Source organism: Canis lupus, chromosome 15 (assembly GCF_048164855.1).
Source record: "Canis lupus baileyi chromosome 15, mCanLup2.hap1, whole genome shotgun sequence".
In the NCBI taxonomy this organism is placed as follows: Eukaryota; Metazoa; Chordata; class Mammalia; order Carnivora; family Canidae; genus Canis; species Canis lupus.
In genome coordinates this window covers 11,842,716-11,867,966 of record NC_132852.1, presented here as the reverse complement: position 1 = coordinate 11,867,966, position 25,251 = coordinate 11,842,716, and the positions used below count along the sequence as shown (strand labels likewise).

At 35.7% G+C, this 25,251-nt stretch overlaps 1 long non-coding RNA gene across 1 annotated transcript in view; it reads right to left on the bottom strand.

The window, feature by feature from the left end:
- Window positions 1-25,251, bottom strand: part of LOC140605468 (uncharacterized) — a 652,182-nt gene that overhangs the window by 205,818 nt on the left and 421,113 nt on the right. The window lies entirely within an intron of this gene.

The following is a 25,251-nucleotide window of genomic DNA, read 5'->3' as shown; positions in this document are numbered from 1 at the left end:
TTTAAACAATATTTCATATTTATCTTTATATTATTTCTGTTACTGAAATCGGACTCCTGATGTAACTTTGGACTAGAATCTCCATCGGAAGGCACGTTACTTTGGGGACTAGAAAGGTGACCCTAAGCAAGTCTTTAGATGCTGATAAGTCTATGTTAGCTGATATACCTTTTGAAAAATATATACGGATTCTGAGGCACAAGGCAGTTAATTTGGTAGTGTAAATTCTTTTAGGGACAACTCAGTCATATTTTTTACCACTCATTTTTAACCTTTTAAGCATGCAGGATCTGGAAATGTACTATAGAAACATTTTACAAAGGCAGAATTTGATAGAATTTTCTTCTTCTTTATACCTAAAAAGTTTTACCTGATGTCCACTATTCTTGAAAAATGTATATGTAAATACCCACAAATAAAGCACGCTGCAGTAGTTAAACACACTGACTTTGCAATGTTAGCCACTTATAATGGATTCTTAATTAGGAATGCAATGCATTTTAATGACATAAATCCTACATTTATTATTTCAAATACAATTGTAGCTGATATATTGCATGCAAAACTATGCTAAACACTATATAATATCAAAATAATTCAATCTTAGAATATGCACATATTACAGTTCTTTAGCTGAAACAGAAATTTCACTAGTCATGATGCAAAAGCCATTAAGTAGCTATCTGCTTTTAAGAGACTACTGTTAAGCATCCTTGAGCAAAGAAAACGGAAGCACAGGTTCAAATTTTCCATTATTAGGTATTCTCTATAAATCAATAAAACTGTACTTCACTGAATGCTACTTTCAATATGGACATGTGGTCTTATTTTACATAAATTGATAATAATGCATTGCCTGTTTGTACTTTTGATACATCCTGTATGATTATGCACTATACATGTGACATTATAAACATTTTTTCCTTACAAACAATATTCTGATATTTCAACTGACTTAACCTCAACTGTAGAGACAAAATTAGGTACCATTATGATAAAACATCACAACATTAGAACATGAGATATTTCCTTCTCTGTTGGCCACAGTTAAAGTTAATGAGATACCGCTTTCTAGATTAAACCAAAATCCTGGATGAAGAGTTTTGTCTAAATTTTGCATTAAAAATTTAAATGCTTATCTTTCTCAGTAATTCTGTGACAAGAGAGAGGGAAAATGTAGACAAAGCAGGCAAGTCTGGAAAGGTCCCAGAAATTCTAATTTGGAGGCTGAAATGAAAGGAATTCTCTAATTGCTAGCCAAACAATAAGCTACACTTGTTCCCAGAAAGGGCTCTCCAGCCACTCAAACATACAAAACTTGGTCGTTTCCTCCTCCAGAGTCACTCCTATTCACATCTCCATCCCAAGGTGAAGTGATATATACAGTATCTTATTTACATTTTCATACTTGAGGAAATTTCATAGGTCTGTTGTGCCACTAGCTGTAAATTCTGGACTTGGGAAACACTTTCTACATAGCTTAGTGGATTTTTTTTTTAATCAAAATCATATCTAAAGCAAAGTCAACATCAAATGACAATCCAGAATGACCAACTCCTGCTCATAACAAACCTACTCTTCCTGCGCATAAGCATTATGTGCTGTGACAGGGAAGCTTTGCATTCAATGTATTTGAACTAGAGAGGACAGTATAATACATACCTAAGAGAGCATCCTGGGGGGAACTGAGAGGCAAATTTAAGAGAAGGCACCAGAAGTGCTATAAAGCACAAATTCAAATATGACACAGCAGAGCTATGAAGTGTTAGCAATCAAGTATGGCAGTCAACCTACTGCTCTCTCAATTGGGATAGAAATCTCCCAGATAGAATCACAAATGGTTATAAGTCTTGAAATTGTGGCTGCAGTACTGATAAGCATGGAGAAGGAGTAAAAAAGAACTCTAAGGCATATTTGGTCAGCCTAACGGTATTTCAGAAACAGCACTTACAGATTTAAGAGTCTAAAAAAAAGATGCTTGGGACACCTGGGTGGCTCAGTGGTTGAGCATCTGCCTTCTGCTCAGGGTGTGATCCCAGAGTCCCAGGATCGAGTCCTACATCAGGCTCTTTGCAGGGAGCCTATATCTCCCTCTGCCTTTGTCTCTGCCTCCTTCTCTGTGTCTCTAATGAATAAATAAAGCCTTTAAAAATAAAAATGATGCTTTATTTCATTTATGAATGTTCAGTTATCATTTAATTGTATAAACAACTGATTATAGATATAATTCAGTTATCATTTTAATTATGTAAACTACTGATCCAGGACCCAGGGATCACACCCTGAGCTGAAGGCCGATGCTCAACCACTGAGTCACCCAGGTGTCCCTAGGATACAGTTTTGAAGTCAAATCCTTGTCATATTTGAAAATGTCTAGGACAGCCTCGCCCTTAAAAGATGACCCGCTTTACTTGTTTTATTTGTTACATTCACATACTTAATGTCACAGAAATTTTAAAACAGATCCTTTGGTTTGGGGTCCTTACGGCTTTAGATAACAGTAAAATAACAGAAGTCCTCATGTAAGCATAACACAAGTAAAGAAGATTTTCCTTACACATCATTAGCAGCATTATCAAGTGCACTAGAGCCAATTTTATTCTCCGAGTTAAAAAATAGAGAATATATGGGACTTTAGGACCTGATATTAATACACTGATGTTATTTTTTGGATCACCCATTGTTACACAAAGACTTAAAACTTCAAAATAAAAGCATAAGCTAAAAGTAATATATATGGAACATCAAAATTTGCTAGTATGATTTACTTGTAAAACAGATATGGGAAGTTTACTGTTTTATAATTATCTATGAATTTCTCACCTAAGAGGCAGCAACTACTGAGGGCAAGGGTTTTGCCTTATTTGTTTTGCTTCCCCAGTACCCAACATATTTCACAGTATAATTCTTAAAATATATTTAACATATAAATATACATTTAGCTCATTTCATATAAAATACGTTAAAATATATCTGTTGGATTAATAAAATTTGTAAAAAGAAAAAAGTACTTGTTTCATGAAACCAAGTGGCAATGGAGGTATATGAAATTCCAGGGACAGGAGTGCACTCTATCTTCGCATGAGGATGAGTAAGGTTTGGTTCTAGGACATGCCCTGTCTCCAATCTTTGACATACTCTTCGGGATTGCTTATGCAACTTACTCCTTGGGCTAAGGCGTTGAAAGCATAAGTCAAATGAGGTGTGATGGTGATAGCATTCAAACTATCATTAACTGTTAGAAATTTAATCCTACTAAGTGAATGAATTGATGTAAGAATGAGCATGTGGTCATGAAGGTTTGTACCCAGCAGCACTGTATCACTAACCAATTACTCAATGTGGCTGGTACTAATTCTGGAGACATTGCTATACTATGCGTTGGATTGTCACCCTCAAAGTTTGTATGTTGAAGCCCTAACCCCCATTGCAACGGTATTTGGAGGTGGGGTCTTTAGGAGGTAATTAGGTCATATAGGTACAGCCTTCATGATGGGATTATGTCCTTAAAGAAGAAACATGAGAGGTCTCTCTCACTCTGCCATGTGAGAACACATCAAGACCACTCTCTGCAAGCCAAGAAGAGGGCTTCAACAGAAACCAGATTGGTTGGCACTTAGTTCTTAGACTGCCCGACCTCCAGAACCGTGACAAATAAACATCTGTTGTTTAAACTCTCCAGTCCAAAAAATAATAATAAAAATAAATAAATTCCCCAGTCTATGGCATTTTGTTAAGGTAGCCCAAGCAGACTAAGATAGATACCTAGCAGAACCCAGAAAATGACTAGTTTGAATGAGGATACAACTAGTTGAGGCCTAGATCTTGACATATACTTCAAAGGAGGGGAACAGAGATGGTCATAATTGGGTCTAAATATTCCACAATGAAAGAATGACATATAGACAAATAAGGAATCTCTCAAAAAATAAAGGCAATGTATATATCAAAATATACATATATATGACATATTTGATTTTAGGAAACAATATTCTGAAGGAAAAAATCTAGATGTAAGGTCAAATTCTGTTTATGCCTACACAAAAGAAAAACAAGAAGTTAATAAAAATGTAAAATAAATTTGGATTAATGACATAAACACAAACATATATATATTTAAAATACGAATGATAAAGACTTTGTTAACCGAACAAAACACAGAAAACACATAGTAGTATTTTAACTGGGCATTAGATAGCCCCCATTATCCATCCACATTTAGTTTTTGTTTTACATTTTGATGCTTTCAAATTTATATTTTCTCATGTACAATATATATCTATTGTCCACAGAGATATTCTAAGACTGGACATATCTTCAAGACAATAGATGTAGAGGTGTTGAGGGTTTTGCACACTTAGAGTAGAAAATTAGAAGCTTATTTTCTGAGGTGCTGCAAAGGCTGAAAAACTATTATTTATGTTCCTTTGAACTTTATGATGTCCTTTTAACCATGGAGGTTTTGTTTTGTTTTGTTCTGTTTTAGAACATTGCCAGCTTTTAAAGATCCGTGTTTAGAATGCTAAAGCCTACAAGCAAAGTGTACATGATGTGCACAGCTTCAGGAGACAGGGCAGTGTGAATTTCTATATTACAAATATAGAACTAGAACTTGGGGCTTGTTGGGGTCTGAAAGCCATAATATATGCTTCAAATTAAGGTGGATCTCTTTCTTTCTTTCTTTCTTTCTTTCTTTCTTTCTTTCTTTCTTTCTTTCTTTCTTTCTTTCTTTCTCTTTCTTTTTCTATCTGCAAAATTCATACTGCCAATAGGAAAACAAAGAAAGAAAAAGATTTCTAAAGAAAAATGATCCTAAGAGTGAGAGTCTGAAGGTCACATCTTGGAGTATTATTAAGTGCTGAAATATGAAGTTCATTTTCTTCACCAAATGAAATAATACATGCAGCTCTAATTTTATTTTCAAGAATAATTGGGGTGTAAATATAGGTAAGCAGAGTTGCCGACAGATTCAGCATCTTAGGGAAATGTCACTTTCACTTGGTTTGACTAATGTCCCTAGTCAACCTAGAGAAGCATTAATTTAAAACTATCACTATTAAAAAGACAGTGCAACAGTGGGCAAATAATGGTTGTTCCCACAGTCTCTTTGGAAATGCATTTGTAATATAGAGGGCAAGTATGAATTAAATCCAAAGACATCAATTCTCAATGGACGATAGTAAAAATCTTATGTTTTGATTTGGTGAAAATAACATTTTGTCACATGTGAGGATATGCATATTTTTCCAACACGGGAATTGGAAAAAGGGCATTTGCAAAAACTTCTACAGAGTTTATTGCTTTAGAGTCCTCAGTGGTAAAACTATCTATCTTTGGGAATGAATAAACCAGGGCATATAGAAATATTATAGATAAAATTTGAACAATTTCACACACATACACACGGCATTATCATTTCCAAGGTAAAATTGGTTCTCAAAATCTTCCATAGGTACACAGTCAAAATAGCTATAAGCAATGTTTATTTTTGCTGAATAGGTGTTCAACATAATTGTAAAGGAAGCCAACATAGTCATGTTTACCCTAGTTTCTTTAGAAAATTCAATTTCTCTGTCAGCATTACTTAACACTCATCAAAATTTTTAATAATCAACTATTAACTAATCGTTTAAATTGTCTGTGTAAATGTTAAAAATGTTGACTAACACATGCTAGATAATCCTGTGAGTTTTTTAAAGATACCTGACTTCTGATTTATACTTTAATCTCTTCACTCTGAAGTCTTACATAACCAGAAAGATATTCTATTCTACTCTACAAGGTTCAATTTGGGCCAGTGTCTACCTAGAGCCTTAAAGAGTGAGCACTTTTTCAGGAGGTTGTGATCTCTCCATTGATGTAATCCCATGCAGTCATTTGTGAAGCCTTCTTGATTTACATCAAATCTCCTAGTCTACTCGCTCTGCAAATATACCTAAATAAGCACTACTGCACTACTGTCAATCATGCTTCTACTCATTAGGGCAAATATTCATTTAACACTATAGGGATCACAAACATACATATTATATGTTCTAGTCTTGAAGAAATTTATAGTTGAATGCAGACCACTTAGGCTATATATCAATGTCAGGGATAAAAACTTTCCCTCTCGCATTTCATAGACTGACATTTTATTTTGCGGATTGTTTTCTTTGCTGCACATACATGTTTTCAAGTTGATGTAGTTTGTTTTTGCTTAACTTATTTTTGGTGAAAAATAAAAAAAAAAATCATTTCCAAGACTGTCTAGAAGCTTATCTCCTATGTTTTTTTCTAGAAGTTGTACTATTTCAGGTCTTCCATTCAAGTCTTTCATTTATTTATTTTTTTTGGGCTAATTTCTGTTAAGTCTCACTTTGTGATCTAACATCCGATCTATCCTGGAGACTGTTTCATGTGCAATTGAAAAGAATGTATATTTTGCTGCTGTTGGATGGAATGTTCTATACATCTTTATTGCATCCATCTGGTCTAAAGTATAGGTCAGGTCCAAAGTTTTCTTACTGATTTTCTGTCTAGATGAACTATTTATTATTAAACGTAAAGTACTAAAAGCCTCTATTATTTTATTCTACTTCTCCCTTCAGATTAGTTAAAATTTTACTTAAATAGTTAAGTGCTCTGATACTTTGCCACATATATATTTACTACTCTTATTTCATCTTGATGAATTGACCTCTTTATCATTATATTATCACCTTCCTTGTCTCTTCTTACAGTCTTTGACTTAAAGTCCATTTTGTTTAAATAGAGCTATCTCTGGTCTATTTGCATGGAACATCTTTTTCTATCCCTTCACTTTCTGCCACTTTAAAGCTGAAGTGAGTCTTTTGAAGTAGGCATATAATTGTTTGTTTTTAAAACTATACTGTAGATTACAGATTACTGTATACTATTCTGTATGTCTAGAATGGAGAATGTAATACATTTACATTTAAAGTAACTATTGATAGGGAGAGCCTTACTTTTGCAATTTGTTAATTGTTTTCTGGACATTTTGTAGATCCATTCTTTGTATCTTGAGATCTGCCTTTGGTATTTGCAAGGGGTCTGCAGTGGAGAAGGCTGTGACAGCTCTGCTGGCCACTGATTTCCACAGCAGCAAATGCCACTGGGGCCTTCTATGGAGCAGTCGGCTGGGGTCCATGATGGAGTCCTCAGTGATGAAAGCTGTGGGGGGTCCATAGTGTCCATAAGGGAGATTGTGCTAATCACTGGCAAAGGCTGCTAGACTTCTGTAGAAAGCAGTCCACCGGGATCCATGGTTTCCTGCATGGCTAATACTGGTAGCCTTGCTCTTTTTCTTATTCCTAGAGTCTCCAGATGACTCAGATATGCTAGTCTCTGAAACTGAAGTGGATCCTTCAAGCAGTGCCCAGAAAGCCTGGTGAATCTGTTCTCCTTTTCCCAGGGAGGGGATCTCTCTTGCACTGAGGAGCTCCTTCTTGCTTTTGAGCAGTGCTAGCCTGGGGCATGGGATAATACAGGCAAAATCAAACTCAAACTATTTGTCCTACCCTTTATTGTTATTATTTTCAAGTTAGTTTTTTTTTTTTTTTTTTTTAGTTTTTTTTTTTTTTTTAGTTTTTTTTTAGTTTTTCTCTTCTGTGTTGCTGAAGCTTCTTAAATGGACTCCTGAGCTCTCTCAGAGATACTTTTGTTCATGGATAGCTGTCTAAAAACCTTTTTCACTGGTGGGACAGAGGCTGGGGTCTCCTACAATGCCATCTGGCTGATGCCACTGGTTGTGAGATTCCAGTCTTTTTAAATGAACTCTCAAAGTGCTTCAAAATAAAACATCCATCAGACAGAATTACTATTTTTTAATTCCTGAGGGGGATGTGGGCTGATGTCAATGAACTAGGTGAAGCAGAGAGTGTAACTTCAGAAAGAAAGAAAAACAGAAATCTCATCATAAAAGTCAAGAGTTCATTTTTAATGCTCTTCCAAACTCTTTCCTGGTAAAATTCCACGCTATATCAAAGTACAAACTGTAGCCTATGTTTCACCCTCTAAAGGTTTTGCATTTCAAACAACCACATGGGGTCACTATTTAGGATTTGCATAAACTGGTTTCCCAATGAAAGACAGGCACCAAGTGAAATGTTATCTTCCTTCAGGCGAGAGGACTGGTTGGAAAGACTCTTTTAGAAGTGAGATTGCCTGCATCTGCCAAGATCATTGGAACAGTTGGCCCTTGTTTTCTCTACTGGAGGACTGAGTTTTAAAAAAAGGATTACATTTACATGAGGACTTTCAATCAGCAACATTAGAGGAACATAAATGGATTAGAAACATCTTTTATGCCTCAAATCTCAGTTCTTTTCAATCACTTTGTATTCTCATTTTAAGTATGTGCCATTTTAATGCCATCTCATTGTGCCCTACAAAAACCCTGCTTCATTATTTCCTTCTTTTTTCCTTTTATGATAATGTGCCTGAAGACAGGAAAGGGTTCTTTTAAAAATGATATTTAATGACATTAGTTCTCAACCTCAGTGTCTTAAAAGAGAGGGTAACATAATGCCTTTTCAAAAATGAAATAAAAGGGATAATTGCAACAGTAAAGATGTTTCCTGTGTGATATACTAGTGAAAATGAAGATCAAATTTAAAAACTCACACACTAAAAAAAGAAATAAATAGGAATGGCACAACAAGCAGATCCAACAAATGGTGTAGACAATATTTTGACTGAGTGGTTTCCCTATGTCTGTATGCTGACTTGTCAAGGGTCAAGAAGTACACATGAATCACCTCCTTACGCTATCTAGAAAACACAGGGTCAATTTCCCTCATCATGCACCTATTTGAGGCAGCAGGTTGACAAAATCCCAGTAATTTTAAAACAACTAGTTAGCATTTTTCTCTATGCCCAGTCATGGATAAATCAATGCACACATATGGCATCCAGGTCCGGAGCACCTCTAAATTCCTGACCTTTCTAAAGGAATTGTCTAAATGAGTATACAGCCTTGGAAATTTTAGTTGGATCAACAAGATAAGATCTCCTTGTCGCTCAACCATCATGACAACTAACACTTGCCATGCACCATGTGTCAGATATTAAGTATTCCATAAGTTTACATGTGATTATCTCACTTAATCCTACAGCAACTCTACAGTAAAAGTACAAGTCTTACCGCATTCTACAGAGGAAAAAAAAAATGAAGCAGAAAGTTAAATGAGAGGACCCAGCTCACCCAGCTAGCCAATGGCAGAACAAGAATGTGTACTCAGGCATTCTGACTGTCGAGTCTTTATCCTCCTCATTCCTCTCTGCTCTGCTTACTAGGCCAGAAGTTCCCCCTTCCAAGATAAGTTTGTCTCTTCCACCAGCAGCAGGATGGAGCTCAGGGATGTTTAGCAAGGTCCTTCAGGATATTCTCCACTAATTTTAATTGTCCCATTAGTTGTTATTATGGGTGTTATGATGGGACCAGCAAGTATCGAAATAAGTGGGAAATTGTACATTTTTAGTTATTTAAGAAGTCAACAAAGACTTCTCCTGCCACCAATCATAACCCTTTTCCCCAAATTTAAGATGTATTACTGTTCAAACTTGGCTATGAGGGGAAAAATTATTTGTATTTTTTCTTCCGTGTCAAAATGCCAATATGTAATCTATAAAAATTTGATGCACACACACATTTACTTTATTAAGTTTACCCTGTTCTTCCATTAAAATTATGTAGAACTCAAAAAGTATAATTTGAAGAATAGATACTTTGGTAGGTCTGTAACTGCAAAGTTTTAGCTTTTAAGTGTGAAAATTATTTGCTTATACCTGTTGAATGCTGCTTTTCTAGGGATATTTGCATGGATTTATTCACTATTCATTTATTCATTTTTATATTTATTTACTTTGAAATAGAGGTAGTATTCAGCGGGAAAGGGGAAGAAAGGCTTTCATTTCACTGTTATTGTAATCGTATAAACACTAGTTTATTTATTTTTTGTATGTTTTGGATGCCCTTTCCACATATATTTTGGTAGACATGTAGAAAAAAAATACTTGGAGGAAATAAAACAACTCAATTCAGGCATAGTTATATTGTCAAGACACAGTTCCAACAGCAATTAAAATATATTACCCTGAAAATGATGTTTTATATACAGCATGATTGGATCAACTGTTATGATAGTCATTGGAATTTTTCAAAAGCCAGAAGACAGATTTCATTTTTTGTTTCACTGTCTATGCAGTCATGGCACTTGCTTAGCTAAGTACATTTACAAGATTTATACCTATAGTGATTTACAGGGAATATCTTATTATTATTCCAATACTATTTAAATTTGCTGTTTCTGGAGCACCTGGGTGGCTCGTCAGTTAAGTTTCCACTCATGGTCTCAGCTCAGGTCTTGATCTCAGTATTGTGAGTTCAAGTCATGTGTTGGCCCAACATGAAGCCTATTTAAAAAAAATTGAAATTTGCTGCTTTTTTCTCTGATTCTGTATTAGGTAACTAAGAAAACATTTCTAAAATAGGGATCCCTGGGTGGCTCAGTGGTTGAGCATCTGCCTTCAGTTCAGGCTGTGATCCTGGGGTCCAGGTATCGAGTCCCACATCAGGCTCCCTGGGAGGAGCCTCCTTCTCCTTCTGCCTAAGTCTCTGCCTCTGTCTCTGTGTCTCTTATGAATGAGCAAATAAAATATTTAAAAAAGAAAAAGAAAAAAACAGAAAATGTTTTTTTTTAGCAACTCTATGATAAAGCTTTTGATGATGATGATGATGACAATAATAATTTATTGAGTTTTGCTTTAGTAGTTAGCTATTTAGATACACCCTTTTCCCCCCTAAAAGGCCTATAGACTAGGTAAAATTGTCCATTCTCATAGGTTATGAAAATGAAGTTTAAAAAGACTAAGTCATCACTAAAGATGAGCCAGTAAAGGAGTGGTTCAGTTAGGATTCAAATCCAGGTCTTTATAACCCTAAAGCACTTAGTCTTTACTATCACAAACTACCACCCATAACTTAAAATTCATATTAATTTCTCCAAAATAATATTTTTAAATAAAAATCACTACAAAATGGTAAATGAAAAATATAAGGCTGTCATGGAAAACATTCAACTATATACTGAAACCAGGAAATGGATTTCCAATAATTTAGCTTCAATGGATTCAACAGTGTTTTATGATACTAAATAAACCTTTTTTTTAAATGAATTATAGTAATAACTCATTTTCAAGGTTACTAGATTTTTTTCTACCAAATCCTGTAGTACAAATAGGGTACCCAAACTGCATTTTTATCTTTCTATATATAACACGGGGCCTGTACATTTTTCAATTCAAGATTGAAATTTTTGTACAAAACCAAAATGTCTTCCAACATGCAAGGTATTATGTCTGCAAAACAAAACCTGCAGGCATGTCTATCCTATTTTTCTATGTCTTTTTTTGCTCTGAAATCAATTGCTATGGATACTCAGTTAATGTATGAATCAATCATCTCATTAAGATTTTATATTATTCATTAAAACATTCATTTGCATTGCTCACAGACAATATATTTCTTGCAATGTAATTTTTCTTTTCAACAAATATAGTGCAATATAAGAGGGAAGTTTTGTGTTACTTGACAATTCCAGAGGACTGCAATCTATCTCTATGGAATACAGCTCTGGTTGGCCAAAGGGTTTCAGAGCTTAGGATGCAGAATCCTTAGATTCACACAACCGTGTTGTATGGTTTATCTGCTGGCACTGAACCATAGGCATCTTTGCAATTTATTCAATTCTTTTCCCCAAAAGGCATATATAAGCAAAATATTCTAATAAATCCAAGAACTATGCAGAGAGAGGGCAATGTCAGGTTAATCAGAGCCATGTCAATGTCAGCATGCAAAATATCCATAGTTAATGTAAAAGAAAGAAAGAAATTGGCAAAAAAATGCACATTGTTTTTATCTGTCAAGGGAAAATGGGAAATTATTCTCTATGAATAGTGTTTTAAAATGAGAATGCAAAAATAAACAGTAATATAATAGAAATTTCAGCAATCACAAAGTCTTAATTTTGACTAGTGATTTCTGTTTCTAAAATCATTTGAACAATTATCCATTGATATTCAAGAAGAGTTTAAAATTTAAAGAAATAATTACTGTATCTATAAATTATTTCAATAGAATTCATATTATGATTTAAAAAGGTAGTATACATCTTGCTTTGCAACCTTAACTTTTGTTTGGGTTGGTTTTTTTAATTGAGAATGGAAATAAAGGCCTTGACTTACATGAATTACTTTTGAATCCAAGGACCAATGTGAACCAACGTGTACAGGGTTTTTTTCCTTTCCTTAAAGGAAAATTTGCTTTCCATGTTGTTTTAGAAAAGGAATTGTGGCAGCTTTACACGAGGAACAGCAAACCAGAAATAGGTAAAATAAATAAATTTATGTAGGGAAGTTAAATTAAGGTTAACAGTAAATACTGAAGGTAAGAAGCTGTGACAGTGATTAGTGCATAATGATGCATTATAAAATAAATAAAATATAAATACCTTAGAAAACTCCAATCTTTATTACAATGTAGTCTTCAGAATTTTCCCTATTAGGAAATACAAATATTTCCGGGGTGCCTGGGTGACTCAGTTGGCTAAGTGTCTGCCTTTGGCTTAGGTCATGATCTCAGGGTCCTGGGACTGAGCCCCATATCCTGTTCCCTGCTCAGCGGGGAGTCTGCTTCTCCCTCTCGCTCTGCCCCCGCTCATGCTCGCTCGCTCTCTCTCAAATGAAAAAAAACAAAAAACAAAAAAACAAAAAAACGAACAAACTTAAAAAATAAACAAAAACCAACAAATACTTCCAAAGTACAAAGGAAAGTATCAGAACTTGATTAGAATCTCTTGACTGATTTGTAGACACCAGTTGTTAGTATCACTGATCCACCAATAGACTTGCTAAAACACAACCAAAATCGTGCCACATTTCCTTGCTTAAAATCCCTCTGTCTCCTGTCTAAAGAATAAAGTTAACAATATCAATAACGAAACTTGAAGTTCTAAAAAAAAAATGACAAGAGAGAAGCTTTATGGTTGTGCTTCCTTCTCGATTATTCCATATCTCAGAGTAATCACATGCCACATGACTGCTGGATACTTTTCTTAATAGGGCAAACTTTTCCTACCTTTTGTGCTTTTATGTCCATGGTTCTCATTTTCCTGTTCTCTGTCCTTAGCCCATTCCCATATGGTCCCCCTGGAAGATCCTCGTTCTGTCTTTAAAAGCCAAATACCATCTCTCCTGAAAAGCCTTTGTTAGTATTTCCAAGTTCTGGAGATGGTGGTTCATGTCTCACCTTTCCCATGCAATCATGGTGTTTGTAGGCACGCAAGCCCTAGGCCCAGGAGCCTATATTCCAGGACCAAGTTCCATGCTTTTTAGAATGCCCATCACAGAAGTTAAGGCCTTACTCTTTGTAGGTTTTTAATAAATTATTGGTAATTGCTGAAAAACTGTAGGGAAGAAATGAGAGCACAGTCCCACCATACTCCTGCCAACCAGTAGGGGAGGAGTATTCATGCTTTTATAGACCTGGGAGGTGGCCCGGACTAATAAGTCGTCACAAGCTTTACCTACATTATATTTACACCATATCTGTAACTCCCTTCCACATACGGAAGATCATTCACATCTTCCCTGAGCTTTATAAAACGGAAAAATTGTGCCTCAAAATTTGTTTTGAGAAAAGTAATCTCCACTCACTTAAGACCTTAAGTCTTACAACACAAAATACAGTTTACACTGCATTTAAAAGCTACTACTGATCTTTCCTAGTAAATAGTATGCTTCACTAGTGACTTTCCAGACCATCTGATCAAAACAGGGCTATCCTATGAAATGGGGAAGGAAAATAAGGAGGACCACAACTTCTATTAATATCTTTTCAACAATCTAACAGATAACATCATATCATTTGTCCAGTAGAACTAGTTTCTGAAATCTGTCACTCCACATTTGGATTTTGGATGCAGGTATACTAATATATAAACTTCTATGTTTAATTTCATTTTATAATATGCATTAAAACCTGAAAACATTATGTACTTTGAATGAGGTTTATTTCCTAATTCTGGGTCAGAAATAAATAGATTTTAAATCCTTATTTGAGGACAAATGAAAGACTAGGGTTTTTATAATCTACATTTTTATCTGTAGTGGTCCCTTGCATAGACAGAGATGGTAACTAAAAAATACATTCAGATGGTTACTGATCACAGCACATGTTTTATTTTGCACACATCTCTATAACTAGTTCAACAAGTCAGAATTTGATCTTGGAATAGTATGAGGGAAGGAATTTTTCTGAAGTCACTCAGAATCATAACTCCAAAAGAAATGAGAAAATCAACAATCTGCTCAAACTGAGCAAAAAGCTCACATCAACTTGTTTCCTTGTACCGAATGCTAATAGTCTCCTGCTAGGTCCTAATGTCCATGTTCAGTTTATGTCCCAAATCCTTGCCTACTAGTTAACTGAAGTATGGCCCAGCCACTGGCAAAAAGCTTCCTTAACATGTCCCCAATCACATACTAAAGACACGCAATGTTTCTCTTGGATTGGAGCAAAGAATTTATTTCTGCCCCAGGAGTACATTTGATATACCAGTTTGTCTCTGATGGCATATTTCTGCCAAAATCATGTACTGACTACAATTCTTTGGATAATAATAATAAAAAAGCTAGTTGATCATAACACTCTGATCCCTCAAGTGGAGTTAATAGCAGTAGGTTGAAGCCATAATTCACATCATAAGTTACATAGCAGTTGTGCTATGAATAAGGCACCATCTATACTCTGGTGAGAAGAGCAGACTTCTCATGCAGAAATACACTAGCACTTAAACATTGAAAAACTACTTTCTGTTCTACTGTGAATATTCTCAGGGAAAAAAAAAAAAACACAAAGACCTGGTTATTTATTTTTTTTCTCAGGCAAGACTCCTAATGAACTCAATGAGAAGTTTCCCTTAATAAATAGTGCCGAATTAGCTCATTTAATTTTTCTTGAGCTATTTTATGGTTATATAATAAAGTAGAATATATATGCCTAATAAAACTTGTTAAGAGTCAGCTAAGGGATCTGAACTTATTCTTTTATTGTGTACAAATAAATACTTGAAGTATAGATCTTTATTTCCTTAATATTTATTGTTATTTCATATCTTGACATAAGAACTATTCTACAAGGGCTTTAATAAATACAGTGAAACTAAACAACCATTCAGTCTATGCCAGTAAATTTGCATCTGTGTTTCCCATGATGATGCTGCATTTTGTACTCTTCCATATTTCAGAGTGGGCATGTCACATCCATCAACAGTTGAGAACTGCACTACGAAGCAGCGTCCTAACACACAGAAGTGCCAAATTGATAGGGGAAAAAAAGAGAGAATTGAAAAGAAATGAAGCAAGTTCTAATGAATAGGCAAACATGATTTGTTTAGCACTGAGAAATCAGTCAGGTGAAACCATTTCCCTCGCCAAATGAATAAGTTGAAAATCAACCTATCACTGAACCCTGTAATTTCTCATCTTCATACCAACCATACACATGGTACTACTGTTCTGTCTGATTTTTACCATTGAAAGAAAGATGGAGTATGTTTTTTTTATCAGCTTCCACTTGTTCATTAACTCTTTGCATTTTGATTTTTTTCTTGAAGCCTCTCAGTACTTAGTAATGACCTTCTAGTTATCAAAATCAAATACCTTCTTTCAAGTCCTCACTACTTAGAACAGCTATAGGATTTGAAACACTTCCACGTTGATGTCTATGAAACTTTTTTTTTTTTTTTTTTTTTTTTGAGAGAGAGAGAAAGAGCTTGCATGTGTGGGCAGGTGGGAGGGGGAAAGAGAGGGAGAGAGGGAATCTCCAGCAGACTCCACGTCCAGTGCAGGGCCCTATGTGGGACTGGATCTCATGTCCCTGAGATCAGAACCCTGAGATCATGGTCCTGAGTTAAAATCAAGAGTATGAACCTTAACCAACTAACCCAAGTGCCCCTTTGAGAGACTACATTCATATTCCCTTTTCATCTGCTTAACAGTTTTTTTTTTTTTAAATCATCTGTGATATTTGTTGTGGACTAAAAGTGCCTCTCCTAGCCAAAACAACAACAACAACAAAACCTTCTACTAAAATTGTAACCCCCAGCATGATGGTAGTAGGTCATCAGGGTGGAACCCTCAAGAAAAGGATTCATGTCCCTTGTAGGAGACCCAAGAGCTTGTTCTATCTCTGCTTTCTGCCTTGTGAAGACACAAGAACACAGCTATTTATAAACTGCAAGCAGACCCTTCCCACACGTAGACTTATGCCCATGCCATGACCGATCGTACAGCCTCCAGAACAGTGAGAAATAAATGTTAAGTCACCCAGTCTGCAGAATTCTGTTATATGTGATAGCCTGAACTAAGTCAGTGTTTTTCCTTCTCATTGTCAACTCACTCAGAAATGATAGAAATGTGCAGTTTCTAACCCCATCTTCCTCTTTTTGCTCTCCCCGATTTCTTCCTTACTGCTCATCTAGCACTTTCTGATTTTCAATATAATCCCTGTGTAGTTACATCTACAAGTCTATTCCCCTTGCAAGCCCAGTCATGAATTTGAACTTCTAGTAAGATAGCTATGCAAACATCCTGTGGATAGTCTAACTGGTTGGCCTCAGGTTGGCTTTGCCATTCTTTGTTCATTCATTTCATAAACGGTGGTCTGCCGTGATGCAGAGACTATGTTCACCAACCAGAATGAATAGAACACAACCACTGTCATTGTACAATTCACAATTGAGAAACATATGAATATACTCATGCTTCAGAGCTATTGATGGTTTGGTTCCAAACAACCGCAATAAAGAAGTTTTCATAGTAAGACAAGCAGAATGAATGTTTGCATTTCCCAGCACATCTAAAAATTATGTTTACACTATACTGGAGTTATTGACAAATAGCAATTTGTCTAAAAATACAATGCACATACCTTAACTTAAAGAAGACTTCATTGCTAAAAAATGCTAACCATCATCTAAGCTTTCCACGAGTTGTAATCATTTTGCGGGTGGAGAGTCTTGCCTCCATGTTGATGACTGCTGACTGTTCAGGGTGGTGTAGCTAAAGGATGAGGTGGCCATGGCAATTTCTTGAAGTAAGGCAACAATGAGGTTTGACATATCAATGGACTCTTCCTTTCATGAAGTATTTCACTGTAGGATGCGATGCCGCTTGACATCATTTATCCACACTACAAGTTCTTTTGAAACTCGAGTCAATCCTCTCAAATCCTGTCATTGCTTAATCAGCTAGGTTTATGTAAAAATCTAAATCCTTTGAGGTAATTTCAACCATCTTCTCAGCATCTTCACCAGGAGTAGATTCCATCTCAAAAAACCACCGTCTTTGCTCATCCACAAAAAGCAGCTCCTCATCCATTATACCTTTATCATGAGATTGCAGCACTTCATGTTCATCTTCAGTTTACACTTGTGATTCCAGTTCTCTTGCTATTTCTATGACATCTGAAGTTACTTCCTTTACTGAAATTTCGAAGCCCTCAAAGGCATCCATGAGGGCCAGAATCTACTTTTTTCCAAACTCCCGGTAATGTTGCTATTTTGACGTCTTCATGCGAATCACCGATGTTCTTAATGGCATCACAAATGGTGAATCTTTTATGGAAGACTTTCAATTTACTTGGCCTAGATCCATCAGAAGAATCTACTAGAGTTCTTGGATGACCAAGTGCATTATCAGTAAGCAGTAATATTTTGAAAGGATTATTTTTTGAGCAGATCTTAACAGTGGGCTTGAAATATTCAGTAAAGCATGGTGTAAACAGATGTGCTATCATCCAGGCTTTGCTGTTTCATCTATAGTACACAGGCCAAGTAGGTTCATCTTAGTTCTTAAGGATCTTGGTGTTTCTGAAATGGTGAGATTTCGCTTCACATTAAAGTCACCAATTGCTAACCAAAAGGCATGCCATTGAAGCCAAGCGCTGACTTCTGTTCTCTAGCTATCAAACTCCTAGATGTCTTCTTCTTTCAATAGGAGACTGTTTCACCTATACTGAAAACCTGTTGTTCAGTGTAGCCACCACCTCCATTAGTTCATTTAGGTAGGTCATCTGGATAACTTGCTATTTCACCTTATGTATTTGCATTATGGAGACCATCTCTCTCCTTAAGCCTCACGAATCAACCGACCTCTTCTAGCTTCAAACTTTCTTCCACAGCTTCCTAAACTCTCTCAGCCTTCATGTAACTAAAGAGAGTAAGAGCCTTGCTCTGCCTTAGGCTTTGGCTTAAGAGAATGCTGTGGCTGGCTTGGTCTTCGATTTTGATCATGAGAACTTTCTCCATGTCATCAGTAAGGCTGTTTTGCTCCATCATGCATGTGTTCAATGGAGTAGCACTGTCAGTTTCCTTCCAGAATGTCTCCTTTGCATTCACAGCTTGGCCAAGTGGTGCAAGAGGCTTAGCATTTACCTTATCTTGTCTTATGACATGCATTCCTCGCTCAGCTCAATCATTCCTAACTTTGATTTAAATTGCAAGACGTGCAATTCTTCTTTTCACTTGCACATTTAGAGGCCCCAGTATAGGTTATGAATTGGCCTAATCTCAGTATCTTTTTATCTCAGGAAATAGGGAGGCCCAAGAGGGAGAGAGATGGGGAATGGCAGCTCCATGGAGAAATCAGAACACACACATTTAACAATTAAGTTTGCCATCTTCGATGGGCAGTTTGTGGTGCCTCAAACAAATTACAGTTGTAACGTCATGGAACACTGATCACAAATCATCATAACAAATATAATAATAATGGAAAAGTTTTGAAATACTGCAAGGATTTCCAGAATGTGACACAGAGATGTACAGTGAGCAAATGCTTTTGGGGAAATGGTGCTGATAGACTTGCTTGACACAAAGTTGCCACAAACCTTCAATTTGTAAAAAAACCCCACAGTATCTGCCAAGGCGATAAATCAAAGTGCAATAAAATGAGGAATGCCTGTAGATAGAAATAATGGAATGTGACAGGTGGTGCTGTAGAGTGAAGACCCGCGGAGACAGGCTCTAGTTCTTTGTCATCTCCTTGTTTCTCCCAATTCTATCACTATTTTACCAGTCCTCCAAACCCAGACTCTCAGATTTATTCTTTATTCCTCCAGTAGACAATCCTGTTTACTTCTTAACCTGGTTTGAATAAGACCCTTGCTTTACACTCCTTTCTGCAATACACCGATAACCTCCTCCTGCAATACACTGATAACCTCATTCCTCCAGCATTCGATTTTCTTAACATATATGATTGTGCACCAACACATTTTCTATTCCCCTTTAACATGCACCAACACGCACAGTTAAATCAGGCTATGTGCAATTCTAAAACTGGTCTTTGGCTAACATGTTTCGCTTGCTTCTTCCTAAAAGACTCTTGTTCCTGGGTCAGAAAATTAAGCACCCTCTGTTGTCAAGTTTTCAATCAAATCTCAAATGTCAGTAATACTTACTAATGCTACCACTTAAATATATCCTTTCTTTAGTGAATTCCCAGGGACCTTTGTTGGCCTAACTTTCAAACTTGTAATACTCTGTTATGCACTGCAATTCCATTCGTGCACACGCATGCGCACACACACGCACAGGCATGCACATCTTATGTGATGGGGAGATAGACTAGAAAAAGAGCAAGATTTTGAAATAAGATGGATCTTCCATTTACAAACTAATAGCTTGTTCTAGTTACTTAACCTTTCTGAATCTTCATTTTCCCATTCATAAAATTAGATGTGATAAATAATGTAAAGTACCTTGTAGGGTGCATGGCATCTCGCAGGTTCTCCATAAAGGCTGGCTACGATAATGAATGCTGTAAGTAGAAACTTACTGTGGAAAGAGTTATGCTCTTTCATTCCATTATTTTTGATAGGGTCTAACAGAGGCCTTTGCATGTACTTGACCCTCAATAAATACAATTTCTATGATTGAATACATAGATGTGTTCTACTTCCTAAGAATATGATTTTCTCTCAGAACACCTTAATGCTGCTTCCGATCATAGAATGTGCTATTCACAAAACAGTTTCTGCACACTTTCACTACAAGCCAAAAGTTTACCACATGCGTACTTCACTCTCCCATGCTTTTATTCATGTTTTTGAAGTAATTTTGGAAATGAAACTTTTGTACAATTTTAAATGGTTACCGGATTTACCTTTAAAAATGGAGCATATGCACACAACACATATTGGAAGGTTTTTTTGGTCCAACGTTGTACACTGTCATGTTGAAATGATCTAGTTTTCTATCGCTAAATGTTATGTCAATATAGTAAATATTTTATATAGTAAAGAATACCTTGAAATAACTGTTCAAAACCCAGAGGTGGCTATTTTCTCCCACGCTTTGCAAATATATAATGATGTTTGATGTTGCATTTCAAAATATTTTGGCAGGAGGGATATCTCTCTGCCTATATTCAAGTAACATATAATTTTTCAAAAAAGACAAAATCATAACTCTCATATGACTTTTAGAGGAAAGAGTGTAAGATTTCCCTTCAACTTTATTATTGGTGAAACTAACAGGATGTTAAAATTGGCCCAAAGAGCATTTGAGAAATGAGGTATTCATAGGCTATGTTAGAATAGGTTTTCTGGGTTATATAGGATACTTGATAATTTGCAACTGGGCCATAAACTGTAACCTTTGGGGTTATCTGTTCCATTTGATAGGATGATTTGCATCTCTGCTAGATAAAAATTTACCAGTTAACTTTTTACCTCCATAGAGTTGTAAAACTGCTCTTACAAAATACAAGTCAAGCTTAGCACCATTCAGAAAGAATGCCCAGGAATATCTCTTCCTTCTTTCCAAGTTTCAGGAAATATTTCTGATACAGCTATTTTTGATAATGAAGCAATACATGGCACAACACATCTGCATGTATATAACATGTATTGGCAACACTCACTCAAAATATTTAATTCCTTTCTCTACAGGCCTATCTCCATCCACTGTGTTGCGTTCGTGAATTGAGGGCAAAGTTCCCACATCAAACTACCCCAGAGAGCTCAGTGCTGAAGAAATTCTAGAAGATCTGTAAGAATTAAAAAATGACTGAAGAGCTGAGAAGAAGAGAACAGAATCGAATATACTAGTGGAAGTGAATTAACAGGAATCAAACGAACAGATTTTCACACATAACCCATTACCACCTAATAATCCTTATTCCTGGCAGTTCTACAAACAATTCATCTGAATCTACCTATATTTATATTTACTAATCATCACAAGCTTTTGCTTTATAGGAAAACAGGCATACACTTCAACAGCACTAAATTTCACCGTAAAACGTAAAACAGCACAGATATAAAAATGTGTGAAAGTAGTAACAGGTCTGTTATTATACCTCTTCATTATGATATAAGGCAAAGAACTACTATCCTGTTTATAAACATATTAGACTGTTTTTTTTTACTACAATTGATGTCCTGTATTTCCAATAATTCCTGTCTTGAATAATATCTTAATACACACACTCAGACATTTAATAGGCATTTTGGATGTAACCTGTCTACAACACTCTTGACTTCCCCAGTTCTTCTCTTCCTATTGCCTTCTCAGGCTCAGTAAGAAGCCACACCTATTCATCCAGTTATACCAAGAACTAGGGATCATCCTTCAGCCTTTGCCTTTTTCTACCCCCAACACTGAATCCATAAGAAAGCATTTCTTCTTTCTCATCTCTTGTAACCATTGCCATGGCTACCATCACAGAGTAACTAGCCTTTCTGAGCTTTTCCTGAATAAAATAACTATGTCACCCCCTGCATCACTGCTTCAAAGCCCATGTCTCCAACCAGTCTCCTTGTTCAACAGGAAGAACTATTTTTTAAGTCATATTATATTATTCTTGCGCTTTGTACCTTCTAATGACTCTGCATCACCATAAGAAAAATAAATTTAAAGCTTTATCAAGACCTACAATGTTCTATGTGACTTGCTCTCCATGTGACTTATCACCTCACCTTGTACTCACAGTTTTTTAAATCAACAGTTCTTTCGGTGTCTCAAACATGCTTTCCTCCTTCCTTCTGAGTGTCTTTTTTCAACATTTTTCCATAGTTAGTTTTTTGTTCACATTATTCATATTATTTCTTAGAGAGGCTTTCTGACTGCCCTATCCAAAGATGTATCCTCTACATTTTCTGTACCTTTAACCTAATTTATTTCTCTTTATATTGCTAACCACTTAATAGTTTTTATTGCTTACTTATAGGTCTACTTATTTATTGTCTGTTTTTCCCACTAGAATGAACATTTCAGAGAAGCAGGGCATTTTTTCTCCTTTTCTTGTTTTTCACAGTATTCTCAGTGCATAGAACAGTACCTGGCATTGTAAAAGTACATGCAGAATGGTTGAATTAAAAACAAGTGACTGTGGAGAAAATCAAAAATATTAACATGAAAATTAATAAAAACCTTTTCATTTTCTGATACATATGATTAAAAATGCTGAATAAAACAATGTATATATTTTTTAAGCGCAACATGCTTATTTTTATTTACATGATGTAACTGAAAATAGGACAATTTTATTCTATTAATACAGGAGGAAACCAGTATTCATATAAGTGAGCCATCTTATTTTCTGTTCGTTTTGTTTTGTTTTAAAGATTTATCTATTTTAGAGAGAGAGAATGAGCAGGAGAGGGAAGGACAGAGGAGGAGAGAAAAAGATTCACAAACAGACTCCCTGCCGAGCGCGGAGCCCCACGTGGGGCTTGATCCCTTGACCTTCGGATCACTACCTGAGAGGAAACCAAAAGTCCACTGCTCAACCTACTGGCCCACCCAGGTGCCCTACTTTCTGTTCAATGTTAATGAAACAATGTTTGTTAGGACTTTGAAAAAATAACTACACTGCATGCAAAATCATTTCTGTGTCATTTGTCAACATGTAAGACACAGCCGCCTTGTTTTTTCTTCTCTGATTCTGCATTTATCAACATACTCTTCTGATAAAATTCTGCCAAAAATGCAGTCTTTAACTTGCCTACAGTTTTAATTTTATGTATTCTAATGTTAGCTAGAGACTTTTAAGGTACTGTGTATTTCAAAACTGATGCCTCAAAATAACAGATTTTTTTGTTCGAGGTTTTTTAGACGTATTTTTAAAAAATCACAATATTTGTTCTGGAGGTTAGCAGAAAGAGCAGAGAATCCTAACATTATAATTTGACAAATGGAAAAATTAATGATCCTAATGTTAAACAATTATATCTTACAATAATTAATATTATGCCTTTTTATTAATATGCATCCATATTATATTCTTTTTTTTATTCCTGGTTATGCTACTATTCCTGATAGGAAAGACTAAAAGGAACTTAATATAAAAATCGTATTAAGCCTTTTGAGGAGCGTGATTGGGAGGGGAATTAAAGAGTAAAGTTTCATTAGAATGCCATACCTTACTAAGAATGTTTCCTTTTTGATGGATTTGACCACAAGAACAGGAATAGACTTGACTGTGAAAAAAGGCTGAGCCAGAACATATTTATTTCCAGCATGTCCCATGAATAGGAGGGGCTTCAGTGCTTGGGTGAGACTACAGTTCTGGTTCATCATCTTTTGTAACAGAATGTCTCACTTGCCACTTTTACCTTGATAACCAAACTACAAGGCTGAACCTTCATACTTAAGAGAAATGACATGCAAGCCTGGAAATCTGAAGCTTATGGTTTACTTCTTGGTTTTGTCTAAATCTATCATGGCAACTAATAAGACTTCCTTGCCTTAGTTCCCTGTAAGACATGTCTTTACTGAGCTACCTTTTAATATGCATTCCTTCTTCAATTTCTGCAATGTGATGTATAAACACTTTTTTAAGATGTCATTTAGGGGACGCCTGGGTGCTCCGCTGTTGGGCGCCTGCCTTCTGCTCAGGTCCTGATCCTGGGATCTGGGATCGAGTCCTACATCGGGCTCTCTGGGCGGTGCAGGCGGGGGGGGGCTGCTTTTCCCTTTGCCTGTGTCTCAACCTCTCTCTCTCAGTCTGTGTCTCTCATGAATAAGTAAGTAAATCTTTTAGAAAATGTTATTTACTATTTCTTATATATAGTCCAATGTAATAATTTTTTTTAAAAAACTGGGATGCCTGGATGGCTCAGTCAGTTAAGCATATGCCTTAGGCTAAGGTCATGATCTCGGGGTCCTGAGATCCACCCCATATGGGGCTCCCTGCTCAGTGGGGAGTGTGTTTCTCCCTCTCCCTCTGCCTCTCCCCGCAACTCATGCTCTCTCTTGCTCTCAAATAAATAAATAAAAATCTTCAAAAAGATCTTTAAAACTTAGTTTGGTGTGCAGCATCTTCTAACAAAAGAAGTGGCATATCCTTTTTAATAATTGAGAGTCCTATAAGCCCACTTAGTTTTAGATGCCAGGAAGGTCAGCTTTAAATAAAAAATGCAATACAATATAAATGTTTAGCTTATGTGGTTATTATGTTTGAAATCTCCTCCTTTAACATGGATTTAGAGACTCTGTTTCCATTTTAATATTTTTTTGCATAATTTAATTCAATATATATTCAGTTACCTCAAGTAATTTACTTTGGAGGCACAAAGGCTGTTAAAGTCAACAGATTTAGACAAAATTTATCTCACAGTAATATTGAGATGATCAAATAAGAGAATGTATTCTAAAATGCCTTCCAAACTGTAAATCTTATCTAAAATTCTTAATTTCTTATAATAAATAGCTTCTATTATGTGTCTATTTTATTCAGACACTGCATTACCTGTGGTCATTTTTTGTTGTTGTCGTTGTTCTTCCTAATGAATTATAGGAATCAGATGACCAATTCTACTTTACAAATAAGGAAATACAGACTCATGGTAGATGCCTTAACTTGCTTAAATTCATACATTTGGTAAATGAGTCAGAAATTAAACATAAGCCTAATTTCACCCCTGTATTTGATACATTGTACTGCCAATGCAGCTAGAAAAAAAAAGGGGGCCTCTGTATGTGTTAATAGGTTTTAAAGATAAAAGGCCCTGTTATTTACTAACTCCGCTGAGTCTGATGAGGTAGAGGACAGATGATGCCATGGATGTATTTCATCCCTCTCTAATTTTCTCAAAGTTGACATGGATATTATAGCTATTTTCTATTTGACATAGTACCTAAAATACTCTTTGAAAGTTTAATAGCTTAATCATTAAAAGGA